Here is a 15,944-nt window from a genome sequence, read left to right as displayed (position 1 = left end):
GGTGTAAAACCATCTCATGTCGGTACAGAGGCAGTCTGCGTGAATTCCCGAATGTCCCTATGAAACACTGTCAGCACCTGCTGGGATGGACACACTGTGTGTGAGCCTGGCTTGTCTGTGGCACCCAGCTACCCACTCCAGTGCCAATGCGGGTTGCCGCACAGGTATTTTGCGGATGTGGTTAACGTCTCCCCTCAGGTGACTTTAGCTAATGGAGATTACCCTCGATAACGTGGACGGGCCTTGTGCCCTCACTAGGAGGGCTTCAGACCAAACCTGGGGTTTCCTGGAGAAGAAATTCTGTGTCCAGAGCGCCGTGTCGGCTCTGCCGGAGCTCCAGCCCACCGGCTGCCCTGCGGGCTCAGACTTGCCGCCCACAGCCAGGTGAGCCAGTTCCTTGAAACAAATCTCTTACTCGACAGAGAGGTGATCTCCTCCTGGTTCTGTTTCTCTGGAGAACCCTGACTGGTACATCGCCCTACACTACAGCAGTAATTTATTTACGTATCGCGCCTGAACGGTTTTGCAAGGAGAAGAGCTCTGTGAATGTGTTAAAGATACATGAAGTCCTGGCCATCTGTTGCCTTAGTGACTAGATCCTTTGTGGCATTAAATCGGCTTTAGTAGGCCGTAATCCCAGTTACCTAACAAGTTGCCCGAGCTACTCAGGCAGCCAGAAGAATCCAGACGGCTTCCACATGGCCCCTTTGCATTTGCAGGATGAGACCAGGAGGCGCTGATTTGTGATTTACTGCTGTTAGTGGGGCCTTGTGTTTTAACCGGAAAAGTGAGAACACAGCAGGTGGAATTCACAGACCCCAGACACCACCCGAAGGTGGTGAAACTTCGGGTGCTTGCTTTGACATGCCCCAGGGGTACGGCACCTCTCTCAACGAGGGCTAACTGCGGCTTTTCTGCCAACCTGATCATTACACGTTTGTCTCACTTGGGGGTTTAGATGGTCAAGGTTAAAGCCGAGTGCGCCAGTGAATGGCCTCGTCTGTTCTTACAGGCCCGGCAGCTTCCAGCTAACAGCCCGGAACACTCTCAATGACAAGCGGCAGTTGTGGACCATCTCCACGGGGGTCAACCCTCTGTTTCCTGGAAGGCGGGGTGCCAAACACTCTGATGTGGAGGTAAACTGAGGCAGGCAGGGAGCGACTTCTCCACCAGCCACCAGCCACCCCCCTCTCCCCCGCCCCCGCCATGGGGTGTCCTTTTGTGCTACGTACAGGGCATGTGATAAGTGATGCACTTTCTGGGCCCAAATATGAGGCATCCGTGATTTTATAAAGACTGATTGTTTTTATAAAGGGAATTAAAAACAACTTGTTGGAAATGAGTGAGAGGACCTTGCATTTCAAAGGAATCTTATGGTTTTTTAGTCTCTTTGTAAATATGGACTTTTCATATGTCAGCTTTTCTCAAAGCAGGAAACGGGTCTGTGCTGATAGAAGGTGGACGTCTTTCCCTGTCAGCCCAGCAGTGCTTTATTCACGTTAATTGATCACCCTACCAATATTCATTTAATAATTATCGCCAAAATTACCGTGAGTGCATTTACCTGCACAGACTGCAAGTTTCATCTGGAACTCCGAAGATTAAGCAGAACAGCTGTAGATTGTTTTTATTATTATTATTGCTATTAATATTATTAAACAACAAGAATGCCATAATTCTATTTGGCTCTTCAAAGTTTTCATTGTGCTTCCACACACGTTCTTCTTTGGTACTCACAACATCCTATAATTTTACTTTGCAGATGAGGAAATTGTGCCTTAAAGAGAACAAGTGACTCACCCAAGAGGATGTGAGGAGCTGGAGGAGGCTAACACCTGTCCTTCCCCTTCTAAAACCGTCTCAGATCCGTGCGGTCCTGACGTCCTCTCAAGCTCTGCCCAGGCACGGGCCAGCAGGCTGGATTCACACCCCACGTGCGGAACCCTGTGGGTGCCTCGGATCCGGAGAGCTCTCCGTGCGCCGCGCACAGCAGAGGGTGGTCCGCACACGACGTCTGTGTCCGTCTGGTTTTCAAAATGTGCCTCTAGTAACCAGTTCTACTCCAGTGTACACCAGTGACACTGGGAACCAAACGGAGTCAGGAGAGACTGCGCCAAAGGCCCACACGTTTCCAATTATAACCCACATGTTAGAAACGGGCTCCACAGCAGGACAGATAATAATCGACCCCCCAGTCCAGAACCAACACAGTCACTGTCATCAAGGATGTGACAGCTGTTCATTGACATGGAAAGATGCTTACGATATTCTGTTAAGTGGAAAAAGCAAATTTCAAAATAATAATTATAGCATGGTTACAGTTTTATAAATATATATAGCATGCAAAAATGTTGGCAGTAAATTCACACTATGTTCCAATAATTATTTCTCAGTGGTGTAGCTTGGAGCCTTTGTTTTGGTTTTTTTTTTAGAGATAGGGTCTCACTCTGTCACCCAGGCTGGAGTGCAGTGGCACGATCACTGCTCACTGCAGCCTCCAACTCCTGGGCTCAAGTAATCTTCCTGCTTCGGCCTTGCAAAGCTCTGGGATTATAGGTGTGAGCCATGATGCCCAGCCTAACTTGGAGCTTTTATGTTTAAAAATGTTTTTCTGGGCCGGGCGTGGTGGCTCACACCTGTAATCCTAGCACTCTGGGATGTTGAGGCAGGAGGATTGTTTGAGCTCAGGAGTTTGAGACCAGCCTGAGCAAGAGCGAGACCCTATTTCTACTAAAAATAGAAAGAAATTAGCTGGACAGCTAAAAATATATATAGAAAAATTAGCCGGGCATGGTGGTGCATGCCTGTAGTCCCAGCTACTCGGGAGGCTGAGGCAGGAGGATTGCTTGAGCCCAGGAGTTTGAGGTTGCTGTGAGCTAGGCTGATGCCACAGCAGTCTAGCCTGGGTGACAGAGTGAGACTCTGTCTCAAAAAAAAAAAAAAAAGTTTTTCTGCATTTTCCAACTTTCAACCATGAGTAAGTAGTGCTTGAATAACATAATGTTTGAGACAGTACACAGCTAATTCAGCTACCAAATACTCTCACATCAAAGACCTCCTCTCTCCAGCCTTCTGAGTGGCTTTGGCCTGAGGGCCCAGGCTTGGGCCATCGAGTGGGCAGGGCCAGCGTGTGTCCTCGTGTGACCAGGGAGGGAGAGGAGACTGGGATTCTTCTCTGCTTATGAAGCTGCTCCTCGTTTGCAAAGGAATTATCTTCTGAACGTTTCAGGACCTGGGGTTCACCATCTCTCCACGTTCTAAGCTGGAACTATCTGTGTGTCACTCTCGGTAGCCAGTGGTGGGGTGACCACCAGGGAGGAACCAGCCACCTGTTCCCGTCCCACTGGAACACACGAGCACGGAGGCCGGGTGTGCAGGCGGCAGTGGTGTGTGTGGACAGGTAAGTGTGTGTCCCTGCGAATGTACAGCTATGATGGGGCCAGAAAACATTTGGGAAGGCAGAGTGGAGCCAGACAGATGCCCCACCGGGTGTTAAAGATGTAGCTTTTTTGTAACCAGGGAGTGGGCCTTGTCCCTCCGACGTTCGGCGCCGTGTGACCCTAGAGCAGGCCTGCGCAGCAAAGGGAGGATGTCCTGGCAAGATCTCTCTCCCGCTCCACCCGCAGTCGGTGTCGTGGGTCCACGGCCCGGCGTGTCGCCCCCAGCACAGCCCTGGCACAGGAGAGGTGGCCCGCCCTGTGCCCCCAGGTGGCTGCCTCCCAGAGACGAGCTCTGTTCCTGAGATAGCGGCCACCTCCCTCTCTCCCTGTAAACCCACGACTTTTAAAGTGTCATCGGTTCTGAATCCTGCGCCGGCAGTTCGCGTGTTTCAAGGAGAATGCTCAGATGACTTAAGCGAATAAGCCTTTAACCCCCTCGGGTGTTAATCTGCACACCCACCAGGTAATAAGGAGTTAGTTATTGTCTTCACTGTTTACGTTTATAAATCATGGAGCCCTTCTTGTAAGGCCTCTGCTGGGCTAAATTTGTTGGCCTAGTTGTGATGATTCTGTGCACTTGAAACTAATAATATTTACTCTTTTTTAAAAATAAAAATGTGTATAGTTGCACAGGAAGCACATTGGTCCTTACTGTGTGCTGAGCCCCGTGTAAGAACCGCACACAAACCCCGCGGTCCCTCCTCGGGACAGCCGTGGCCACGGCAGCCCCGTCCGCCGGGGAGGACACTCCCAAGATCACACACTGACCGGGCTGCCTGCCCACGCCGGCTCCTGTGCGTCACGGTCCACGTTTACTCTGGACGCGAGGGTGACAGAAATCACTCATGTGCGAGTGTCCGTGTGAAAATTTGAGCTCGGCCTTCCAAGAAAGCTGCCTCCCGTGTCAGGACAGAAAGTGCTCACACGACCAGAATAATCCGGTCCCTTCTCACTGCCGCGCTGGGTTCGGGGACAGTCAGGCGACCTCAGTGCGCCACAGACTGGAGCCCCCGGGTGCGCACGGCAGGAACGCAGAGCTGCCCTGGGAGTGGGGAGGTCCTGCCAAAACTGAACTCAGCGAGGAAGGCCCTGCAAGTGCAGACAGGGGAGGTGGCCCCAGTCACAGCCACTGGAGCTGTCAAATCAAGCCAGGCCCCAAAGCCACATCCCTTCAGAACTTCTAGCAGCGTGTAACATGGCGGCTCCTCCATGGCGCCAGTCCCTGACGTTTCTCTTCGCTTGCAGCCAGCAAGGAACCCGGTCAGGAGCGGGATGTTATCACCGCAGCCTTCCCGATGTGCAGTTGGCTGCGATGAGTCGTACAAGGGGCAGCGGTTGGCCATCCTGGTATTTCAAAATGAAGCCCACGGCTACGTCATCTCAGCCGCGGGCCCCACCTGGATGCGGTGAGGCTGCAGAACTGCTGGCAGAGGGAGCAGAGACCTGGGAGGGTGTCGCCTGCTCCAGCAGAGAGATGCGCTCCCTTGGAGCCGCCGCCCGCGGAAGCAGAGGAGACAGACCACGGCTGGTGAGCAGGGGTGTCTCTCTTGGCAGCTCGCAGCTCTAGTTATGGGACCTTCTAGGCCAGGGCCTGGTGGGATTCTCTGCCTGGGGCTGGTGTGTCAGCAGCAGGGGCAAGACGCAGGATCCTGTACGAAGGGAGGTGTTCGGGCCACCCCCAAGACCCCCTGCCAGGCTTTCTTTCCTGAAAGGCTCTACTGGGAGCAGCCGGGGCTTTGCCTCCCCCCAGAGAACAGGGTTTGGAATTTCCCTGGGGCAGAAGGCACCAGATGGAAAGCTAGGCAGGAGAAAGCCTGTCCTTCTCTCTCCTGTGAACTGGGCTCACATCCCAGCTCCACTTGTGCGCCAGCAACCCCGGGAGAGGCGCTGGCCTCCCCGAGCCTGGGTGCCTGGCTGAGGGTGCTGTGAGGATGAAGTGAGTTGATGCATCTGAGACACTCACAACACAGTAGTGCTGCTGGCATTGGCTGTTTTTAAACTGTTTAGAATTGATGTTCTAATTTCTGCGAGAAAAAAATGAAAAGGATTCAGTTACACACAAGGAGAGAGCATTCGGGAGAGGTACAATCCCCCACCTTCCTGATGAGAACGGCATAGCTGGGGAGAAAGGGCGGTTAGGACAGTCTCCTGGCACTAGAGACCCGCTCCCCTCTCACATCCTCGCAGGGAGAAACCAAGAGAGATGGGTTTTTTTATTATTATTTGTATGAATTTAAGAGGTACAAGGGTGGTTTTGTTATGTGGGCATGTTGCATAGTGGTGAAGTCTGGGCTGTTAGTGTAACCATCACCCGAATAATGCACACTGTACCCAGGAAGTAATTCCTCACCATCCACCCCCACCCTTCTGAGTCTCCAGTGTCTGCTGTTCCCACATTCTATGTCCACATTCACACTGTTTAGCTTCCACTTACAAGTGAGACATGCGGTATCTGACTTTCAGTTCCTCAGTAATTTCACTTAAGATAATGGCCTCAGTTCCATCCATGTTGCTGCAAAAGACATGATTTCATTCTTTTTTACTGCTGAATAGTATTCTGTGGCATGTGTACATATGTGTGTGTGTGTGTTTGTATAGACACACACTGCATTTTCTTTATCTAATCATCCATCGAGGAACACTTAGGTTGATCCGTATCTTTGCTATTGTGAATTGTGCTGTGATAAACATACCAGTGCAGGTGTCTTTTGATATAGTGATTTCTTTTCCTTTGGGTAGATACCCAGTAGTGGGATTGCTGGATCCAGTGGTACTTCTATTTCTTGTTCTTTGAGAAATCTCCATACTGTTTTCTACAGAGGTTGTATTAATTTACATTTCCACCAATAAGCACTCCCTTTTCTCCGCATCCTCAGCAACATCTGTTATTTCTTTGTCTTAATAGCCATTCTGACTGGTGTACTATGTTATCTCCTTGTGGTTTTAATTCACATTTCTCTGATGATGTGTGATGTTGAGTATTTTTTCATATGCTTATTGGCTGTGTGGATGTCTTCTTTTGGAAAATGTCTGTTCATGTCCTTTACCTGCTTTTTTTTTTTTTTTTTTTTGAGAGAGAGAGTCTCACTCTGTTGCCCAGGCTAGAGTGCTGTGGTGTCAGCCTAGCTCACGGTAACCTCAAACTCCTGGGCTGAGGCGATCCTTCTGCCTCAGCCTCCCAAGTAGCTGGGACTACGGGCATGCGCCACCATGCCTGGCTAATTTTTTCTATATATTTTTAGTTGTCCAGATAATTATTTTCTATTTTTTTAGTAGAGACGGGGTCTCGCTCTTGCTCAGGCTGATCTCAAACTCCTGAGCTCAAACGAACCACCCACCTCGGCTTCCCAGAGTGCTAGGATTACAGGCGTGAGCCACCTCGCCTGGCCCTTTGCCTTCTTTTTAATGAGGTTATTTTGTTGTTGTTTTTGAGTTGAGTTCCTTGTAAATTCTGGACATTAGTCCCTGTCAGATGCATAGTTTGCAAATATTTTCTCCATTCTTCAGGTTGTCTGTTCACTTTGTTGATTATTTATTTTGCTGTGCAGAAACTTTTAAGTCTATTTTTGTTTTTGTTACTTAGTTTTAAATCTTAGTCATAAATCCTTTGCCTAGACCAATGTCCAGAATTCAGTAAAGCTTCAGGATACAAAATTCAATGTAGAAAAATCAGTAGCATTTCTATATACCAATAAGGATCAAGCTGAGAATAAAATCATGAAGGCAATCTTATTTCCAAAGCTGCAAAAGAAAAAAAAAATACCTAGGAATATATTTAATCAAAGAGGTGAAAGATGTCTACAAGAAAAACTATAAAACACTGATGAAAGAAATTGTAGATGACACCAACAAATGGAAAACATCCCATGCTCATGGATCAGAAGAAGCAATATTGTTAAAATGTCTGTACTGCCCAAAACAACCTATAGATTCTATGTAATCCCTATCAAAATACCAATATCATTTTTCACAGAATTAGAAAAAATAATTCTAAAATCCATATGGAACCAAAAAAAAAAAAAAAACCAAAACCCAAATAGCTAAAGCAATCCTAAGCAAAAGAACAAAGCTAAAAGAATCACATTACCCAACTTCAAATTGCACTACAAGGCTATAGTAACCAAAACAGCATGGTACTGATATAAAAATAGATGCATAGATCAATGGAACAGAGAATGCAGAAATAAAGCCACATTATCTACAGCCAACTGATCTTTCACAAAGTTGTCAAAAACATACACTGGGGAAAGGACACCCTTTTCAATAAATGGCGTGGGTCAGATTGGATAGCCACATCAAAAGAATGAAAGTGGACCTCTATCTCTCATCATATACAAAATCATCTCATGATGGATTAAAGACTTGAATGTAAAACCTAAAACTATTAATATAAAAATACTAGGAAAAAAATCAAGAAAGATTAGGGTCATTTGCAATTATTTTTAGCTGACAAACTGTGTTTCTCTGAGCCATACTGTATCGCATAGGTCCCAGCTGTCATTCAGGTGCTATACTGAAGACCTACTATGCGCCGGCCTGCGTCAGGGTTTGATGAGGCAGACGTGGACAAGGACAAGGTCCCTCCCTATGTGGAGCTCACGTGCTAATGTAGGAGGGTTAGGGGACTAGAATACAGGAAGTAAGTGAGAAGGCTGCAGATCACATCATCAGTGCAATGCAGAGCCTTACAACAGTGGTGTGAAACAGCCCAGAGACAGCTGCTTCAGAACGGGAGTCCAGGGAAGATCCCCTGAGGGAGGGGACTTTTTTAAATTATAAAATACACACAACATAAAATCGATCATCTTAACCACTGTTAGGTGTACAGCGCAGTGGCATAAGTACATTCACATTTTCGTGCAACCATCACCAACACCCACCTCCAGAACCCTTTGTATCTTGCAAAAGAGAAACTCTGTGGGTGACCAAGCAGGGGATTTCTGGGTGGAGGCCACAATGACTAGAATAATGGGCGACTGTGGTGACTCGCGGAGAAGAGTGATCTTGCAGAGAAGGGGTGTTGCTCACCACAAACAGGCCAGGCAGAAAGGGCGAGGCAAGTGTGAGACCCACAGAGAGAACTTGGGGTCCGAGGTGGGAGTTGAGCAGGGGAAGGGGTGTGAATTTATTCTAAAGGTCACAGGAGGCACTTCAGGATTTCCAGCGAGGGACAGATGTGGCTTGATAAATTTAGGACTAAGAAGTCATGCGTCCACGGTGAGTACTGAGACAGCCACCGCAGCTGCCTGTGGAGCCATGTGGGGGCTTGAGGCGGTGGTGGGACGGAGACACAGAGATGGAGGAAGTTGGGGGCAGAGTGACAAGACGTGCTGACAAGTGAGAGATGTGGGAACGCAAAGGATCCAGGACGATTCCCAGGGTGGGGGCCGGAGCCCTGGGTGGCCAGCGAGGCCGTTGCTGGGGATGGCGAGAACTGTGGCTCGGAGGAGGCTGAGGGCCAGGGGCAGAAAAGACAGACCCCCCTGCCTGTTGGACGTCGCTCCTTGGCAAATCGTGCTGCCAGACCTGGGATAAGTGTCAGGGAAACCTAACGTCAAAATAAAACCTGGAGTAGCTTCTCTTCATGCAAACCTGACCGTACATGATGCTACCGTAGAGATAAAGTCACTGATTGTACAATATAATCCATGCTCAATGAAGCTGTATGTTAATACACATTTATTTTAGTAACCTGTGGTATATATCTTTCTGCAAATAGAGAAGCAAATCCTATTTTCCTAACCAAAATGAATATCTGAAATTTATGTTTTTGGTTGCCATAAGAACCGTTATACACAAATGTCCGAGCCCAGAAACAGTAATAAAGGTGTGCACAATAACTGGCAACATTCTGGCGTCTTTCACTTGCACCGGTTAGTACTGGATACTTTAAGAGGCAACATAGTTATGAGCCAAACCGAGCGTTCACCTCAGTAAAAACTACTGGGTTTCATTTATCTTCCACAATTTAGCCAAAAGCTTTAAATACAAAGTATTTAAATAAATAATTTTGAATAAGTGAGTGAATGAAGGAATGAGATGCTTGACTAATCAGATTGTCAGGTAATAAAATATTTTTCTTCTGGAAATGGAGCCTGTGTTATTTACAGGGGGTATAATAACTAAAGGGTGGGCAGTGGTGTCTACCCGAGAGGTTTCTGTGAGCCCATCCTTCCGCTTGTCACTCTAACCAACTCTTCCACATCCCGTGACACATAACAAACTGTCCCCAGTTTAATGGACCAAAGCAGCAGCTGTTTAATTACGCTCCCAGATTCCACGGGCCAGGAACTTGGAAGCACCCAGAGTGGGTGGCTCGTCTCTGCTCCGGCTATCTGGAGCTCCCCTGCGAGACTTGGAGGCTAGGGTGACTCGAAGGCTAGGGTGACTCGAAGGCAGTCTCCTCTGGACGCTTGTTCATGCTCACAGCTGGCGGTTGACGCTGGTTGTCACAAGCATCTCGCCTGGGCTGTCAGCAAGGACATGAGCATGTGGAGGTCCCATGGGCCTCCCTGGACCTCCTCAGAGCACGGCAGCCGGTTCCAAGAGCAAATGGCCCCAGAGAGAGAAGTGTCCGTTCCTGGCATTGCTACGGTCCTGGCTCAGACGTCCAGAGCCTTCCCTGCTGGTGGAGGCCAGTGTTCACCAATGTTCACCACGGTCGAGGGGAGGGAGCAGAGACCCCACTTCTCCAGAGCATCAGTGTCCACCGAGTCACATGGGAGCAAGGCTACGTGGGACTGGAGATAGTGCCAGCGCAAAATGAAGCTGCCGCACTAGCTCCCTCTCTAGTGTCTACGTGTGCACGCAGATGAGCCCTAAGAATTTAAGAGGCTAATTGGAAAGCACACCATGCAAGGCTGGGACCTCACTGGAAAGTACAGACATTCCAACAGCCCGCGGAGCGGTCGGTGGCTAATACCACAGCGTGACTACACATTGAGTGCACGCAGTTTCTTCCCCAAAACACAGACTTGCCAGTATAGTTCTATAGCTCATGGAGAGTAACTTTGATCTCCATGGATAGCTGTGTGCTTTTATTTTTATTAATAAAATTAAAGGAAAATATTATATATGTCTAGTTTATGCCTTGTAAAAGTTTATGAAAATATAATACCAACACATTGATGGTAGGAAAATGTATGAAACATGTTTTGTTTTTCCCCACATCACCAGAGTCCTACCTATCTCCTTTTCTTCTTTTCTTTCTTGGTGTTTCATCTGGGGGTGAAGTGGCAAGAGGCCTTTTGTCAGTGTGTGTGTGTGTGTGTGTAGTTGTGTTTTATAGCCCTCAAATGGTTCCCTGTTCATATAATGGCTTTTTTTTTTTATGTTGTACTTTCTCAATTCACTCACCTAATTTCCTTGCACTCAGTGAGGCAGCAGAGTCTCCTCAGTTCCTAACTGGAGTTTGTGGTGAGGCAACCAGCCCTGATCGCATGCAGGAGGATTACCTGCTACGAAACTATCACCAGCAAATTGTTAATTACAGAGCAGGGGTGAAAATAAAGTTTAATCCTTTTCTAGGCAAATATAACAACAAGGACAAATCTCTTGATAAGCCAGATAAACTCAAAATGCATGTAGTCCGAAGTCTCTTGGAAATTATATAGATTAATTGACTCCCTTTAGCTTGGGTAATTTGGAGTTTAACTCAACAAAAATTTATTGAGTGTATGTCATGCACAAAACATTTTGCTATTTGCTGCAATATGAGACACTGACCAGGTCAAGATTCCTGCCCTCCGCTTCCCTGACAGACAAAGGTGACTGCAACGTGATTTTCTTAGAAATGTCAAAGACACAATGAGGCTTTGATCATTTACTTGTCAAAAGACGCCTTTCAATCTCATTCAGCAAGAGGGATCTCTGTCACTTTGCTAAGGGCTGCACGGACATGGTTGTGTTGAAGTTTGACTCCCCAAGGTAAGGTACCAGCCTCTGCTCCTCTGTCTGCTGTCCTCAATCCTGGGTCCCATCCTAACCAGGAGAGAGAGGATGGTCTTTAAGCCTGGACCTTTTAAATGTTGATCAATTGTTTTATTAAATAATATTACTTATGTAGGCTTTCTTTGAAGTGTCCATGAATTTTCAAAACTGTCTGGCTACCAAACTGCATGGGCATTCTATCCCCAACAAAACACGCGTGGTGCAATTTGATAAAGACTTTAAAAAGACTTAACTGGAGCTTGTCCAGCCTGACATTTATGGAGGCGACTCCAGGCAAATGTGCTGTTTCGATAAACCACTGAAAATCTAGCAGAAGTAGAATAAAGCGGAATGACACATGCCGCTGTTTTCAGTGTGTTGGAGTGACATCCCAAAGCCCAGCCGGCACTGCCTTGGCAGGGCAGGCACGTGTCCCCTCTGTGTGAAGTCACCCCGAGATGAAGCACGGAGACATTCCAGGGGAGAAGCTGTTTCTGATGCTGAAATGGGCATTCGAAATGGGGCCTGGGCTTTAAGAGCGACTTGAGTCTGGGGGCCAGGGGACACCCTGGCCAGGCGTCACTGCCTGGCACCTGAGTGTTAGCCCAACTCCCTCACACCCGCCCTGTTCATCGCGGACCTCAGGTAGGTGTCAAGTCAGGGGGGAAACTGGGGGGAAACTTTATCTTTGGCGCACTGGGCACCCCTCTATCTACCCCTCCTCACCCCCAACCTCAGGTTCCCAGAACCGTCATGTTCTCTGCTCCGGACAATCTTTTCTGAGGAAAAGACTAGATTAAGTGCTTTTATGTTATTCTGGAAATATTTGCCTTTGAATTACCAGCACTTGAACTCAATTGTTAAATCCTGGGGGTCTTTGTGGGAGGCCGGTTTGGGCAGCCTGGAACCCGCGCTGCGGGTGGCCCAGGGGCAGGAGCGACTGCATCTTCCCTCTGATGCCCTGTGGGTCCCCTGTCGCATCAGACCCATTCCTGACTGGGGACTTAGGTCCACAAGAACACCGGGGTCCCCTTCGGTATGTCTCCCCGACCTCCTACTCTTCCCCCAGCGGGAGGAGGCCTGGAGTCCAGACCGTCTCCCCGCCAGCTCTGTGCGTGATCCAGAGGACGGCGTAGCCCGCAGGTGCTTCCCTGCGCCCAGGTGGCTCCCTCCTTCCTTCCCCGCCGCGGGGCCTTCCCGCAGGCCTCCCCTCTGAGCACGTGAGCGCTGGGCTCTACAGCCTGCACCTGTGCGCAGGACTTTGGATCCTACTTCTGGTCCGGGAAGAGGAGGCCGGGACCTCGGGAGGACCGGCCTGGAGTTGGACCCTGCGCACCCAGGCACTGGCCTGTGCCAGGTTCGTCCGCTGGACCGCCAGAGACGGGTGAGGACAGGCATGAAGCCGGAGGGGGCGGTGTGCCTCCGGACGGGTCGCGTGTGGGTGGGCCTCAGTCGCGCGCGCTGTGCCACGGGCCTGGAGGAGACGCCGTCTCGGATCCCTCCCGCGAGGTCGAGGGCCTGGTCGGGGCAGGTTCAGAGACCAAGCCACGAGGAAAGGTTCCACAAGCAGCAACTTAGATCCCAGTTCCGCAGCGGGCGAAGCTCCGGCCCCACCCCCGAGGGCTGACCGTGCGCGCGGGTCCCCGCGGGTCCCCCGATCCACGTGGGCAGAGCCGCCCCCAGGTCCTCCGGCTCCCGTGCGGCGCGGGGCGGGCGCCCAGGTGGGGCGGGCTGCCGGCAGCCAGCGCTGTTTACCTGGCTGGCCGGCGGCCCGGGAGGCGGGGCGGGGAAGCGGGGTGCGCGCCCGTCCCTCGGAGCTGCGCCGTCAGTCACCGCCGCCGCGCTCCAGCGAGGACGAGCCTCTGGCCCTGGCGGCCCCAGTTTCCCGACCCCGGAAGGCGGCGCCGGCGGCACAGAGCCCCTGCGCTGCCCGAGTTTGGCGCAGGGACCAGCTTCCCGGGCCCGGGCGTGAGAACACGGCCTGGGACCCCGCTTTGCCCCTCGGCCTCGGAGCAGCGAGCACAGAGCCGGTGGGTGATCCTCGCTGGGGACGGGAGGGGCGGCTCTGGCGTCTTTGTCTCCGCGCCCCTCCGAGCCGGGGACCGCAGAGACCGGGCGGGATGGCTCGGGGCGGGGAGCGGGGAACTGGAGCGAGGCTGGGGGCAGGCGCGCCTCCCGCGGCCGAACTCCGGGTCCCTTTCCTGGCCGAGAAGGGACGGGGCTCACCTGGTCACCGGCGCAGGTGGCCGGGCAGGTGGCAGCCTAGTGGCCTCCCGGACCTGACACTACGTCCCTACCCAGATCCTATCCGCGAGGGGGTGGGCGCGGGTGTAGACGCAGGCCTACAGCGGCGGGGACTGGAACCTGTCAGGTTTCCAGGGGTGGCCTCCGGCCAAACCCGGCAGCCCCGGTCGCTTACAGAGCGCCCGGCCGTGGGGGTGGGGGAAAGTTTAGAGGTGGGAAGTGACACCGGTCAACAGAGGTCGCTCGCGGCTGGGCCGGCGCGGAGACTGCTGGTGGGAGCCTACGGGCGGCGCGGTGGGGGATCCATCCGGCTGAGAGATCCTCCTAATTGCACACCTGGGGCCAAGTGGCTGATCGCGCCGCCCCTCCCCCAGGGCGAATCAGTTTCCCTTTGAGCAACAAGGGCGGCTACGACGACTCTGTCCCGGCTTCCGCTTTCGCGGGGCCTGTCTGCTGTTCCTCTGCTGGGCGCGCGCGGGCAGCCCACCTGAGCCCACCTGAGCCCACCTGCGGCCACCTGCCTGCCGAGGCGCCCGTGCCGCGCGCTGTGGCCGCATTGCTCGGGTCTGCCCCGCGCGCACCTCCTGGGCGACTCCAGTCCTGGGCCAGATGCGCCGGTTTCTGTGACCCCCCCCCCCCCCACCAAATCGGCTTGCGTGACTGTTGCTGTCACTCTAGGTCTTCTGCCGTCCTCGTGGCAGTTCCTCGCTTCTTTCAGCCTCTGCTGTAGCCCCCTGATTTGGAGGGTGGAGAGAGGTTTGGGGAAAGGTTCCAGTTTCTTGGGGATCCCAGTGAGAATCTGGCAGGAAAGAGGCATTCTGGCTCCTTGTTGTTTTCTCATTGCAACAACCTGAGAATCAGCAACACGTGTTTGGTGTATCCGGTGGGTGACAGGTGCTGGGCTTGCAGGGACGTGCTAGGAGGGTAGTAGGCCGCGTTCGGGGGGACTCTGCCTGGCTGGCCACAGGACTCCGGAGTAGAAAGAGAGGTTTTCAGAGGCAGGAAACTTTAGGGGGCGTCCCATCCAAGACCTGTGTGCGCTGGACATTTTATCTCGCCAAGGTCAGGGAGACAATTTACAGACAGTCAGGGGACCGTCCTGAATCAGGCATGGCCCTGCACGAGAGCTTCCTGCAGCCACTCCCAGCGATGAGGGGCCTCCTGGGAGGTTGGGGTGGTCCGGATGCCCCACGTCTGCCTGGAGCAGAGCTGCCCCTTAGTGGGTGGGGGGCCAGGGCTGTAAGGAGACCCCCGCCGGGCAGTGCGTGTGTCTACGGCCAAGGGAAAGTGCACAGCAGCAGATTTTTTTTTTTTTAAAGTGGAATAAATAGAAACCTGAGGAAAAAAGAATCCCATTAAAGATTATTGTGAATGTTGGTACAGCAACTCCCAAGGATTTAGCTGTTCTGAACTGACCGCCTCTGTTAACTCAGGGCTAAACAAAAGCTGTTTGGTTTAAATGTGCTTTGAAAATCCTTCTAAAGAACCACAATTCTGCCGAAAGATAAGGAAGTGTGAGAGGAGAGACTGTTTGAGATCTGGTGTGTCGCTGCTCCGGTGACGGTGACAATCAGCTCTTAACAGCCCCGGCTGCTGGTGGTGGCTTGCGTGGATTGGGGTCCCCACTGACCGCTGAGAAAGAACAGACCAATCTATTTCCGCCTGGTTTTTAAATGTTAATTGAAGGTTATTTTGTTTGACTTTTAGTTTCTCTCTACATTCCTTAAAATAGGACACACTTGAGGTTAGAGCTGCCTCCATGCCTTTTCTATTACTGGGAGGCATCTACTGACCACTTGCAAACTGCCAGGCTCTCTCCGCAGAGCCATTTGTCTCCTCACATAATATCCTAACTGCCCAGGATGCTCTCATTTGATGTCACTGTCCTATTAATAGCCTCATTTTTTACTGATGAGGAAACAAGGCCCCGAGAGGTTAAGTTACCCCAAGGGCACACAACCGGGAAGAGGCGGGATTCGGTCTGGGCATCTGCCACCAGCTCCCGCTTGCTGCCTGGCGTGGCCTTGCTGGACGGGACACCGAGCAAAGGTGCCCTTCACTTCTCTTTCATTTTCAGTTCCACCGTGAGCGAGTGTTCTGCGCCCATAGCGGTCGGTGGTTGAAGTTTGAGGGAGATGCCCAACAAAACGCGCTTCCTTTTTTGAATGACACAGCCCTGAGGGCACTGTCGTCTGCCTTTGCTTTTATCATCCTCTCCTTAACTTTCTCAGTTGTCAATAAAGAAGGAAAGACTATTCTAATACACTTCGTATGATTTTAAATAAATGGTCATTGGACACTTCTATTGGTCCGCTGAAGCCCCTGAAGGAG

The 15,944-nt window shown here is 51.3% G+C and overlaps 1 protein-coding gene across 9 annotated transcripts in view; it reads left to right on the top strand.

Moving 5' to 3' along the window:
• LOC123621771 (myelin basic protein) overlaps positions 1–15,944 on the top strand; it is a 1,012,103-nt gene that overhangs the window by 901,246 nt on the left and 94,913 nt on the right. For 6 of the 9 annotated variants that reach the window (XM_045527687.1, XM_045527686.1, XM_045527689.1 and 3 more), the window contains exon 1: positions 13,189–13,399. The exons of 1 other annotated variant lie outside the window; for it this stretch is intronic. The gene's annotated coding sequence lies outside the window, so the exon portion shown is untranslated. Of the gene's footprint in view, positions 1–12,646; positions 12,754–13,032; positions 13,053–13,188; positions 13,400–15,944 lie in introns of those variants that run through there. 2 more of the 9 variants (XM_045527682.1, XM_045527683.1) reach the window with 2 other exon arrangements.

This window comes from Lemur catta, chromosome 16 (assembly GCF_020740605.2).
Source record: "Lemur catta isolate mLemCat1 chromosome 16, mLemCat1.pri, whole genome shotgun sequence".
Taxonomy (NCBI): Eukaryota; Metazoa; Chordata; class Mammalia; order Primates; family Lemuridae; genus Lemur; species Lemur catta.
The sequence above is the reverse complement of the archived record's forward strand: the minus strand, read 5'-3'. Positions and strand labels throughout refer to the sequence as shown.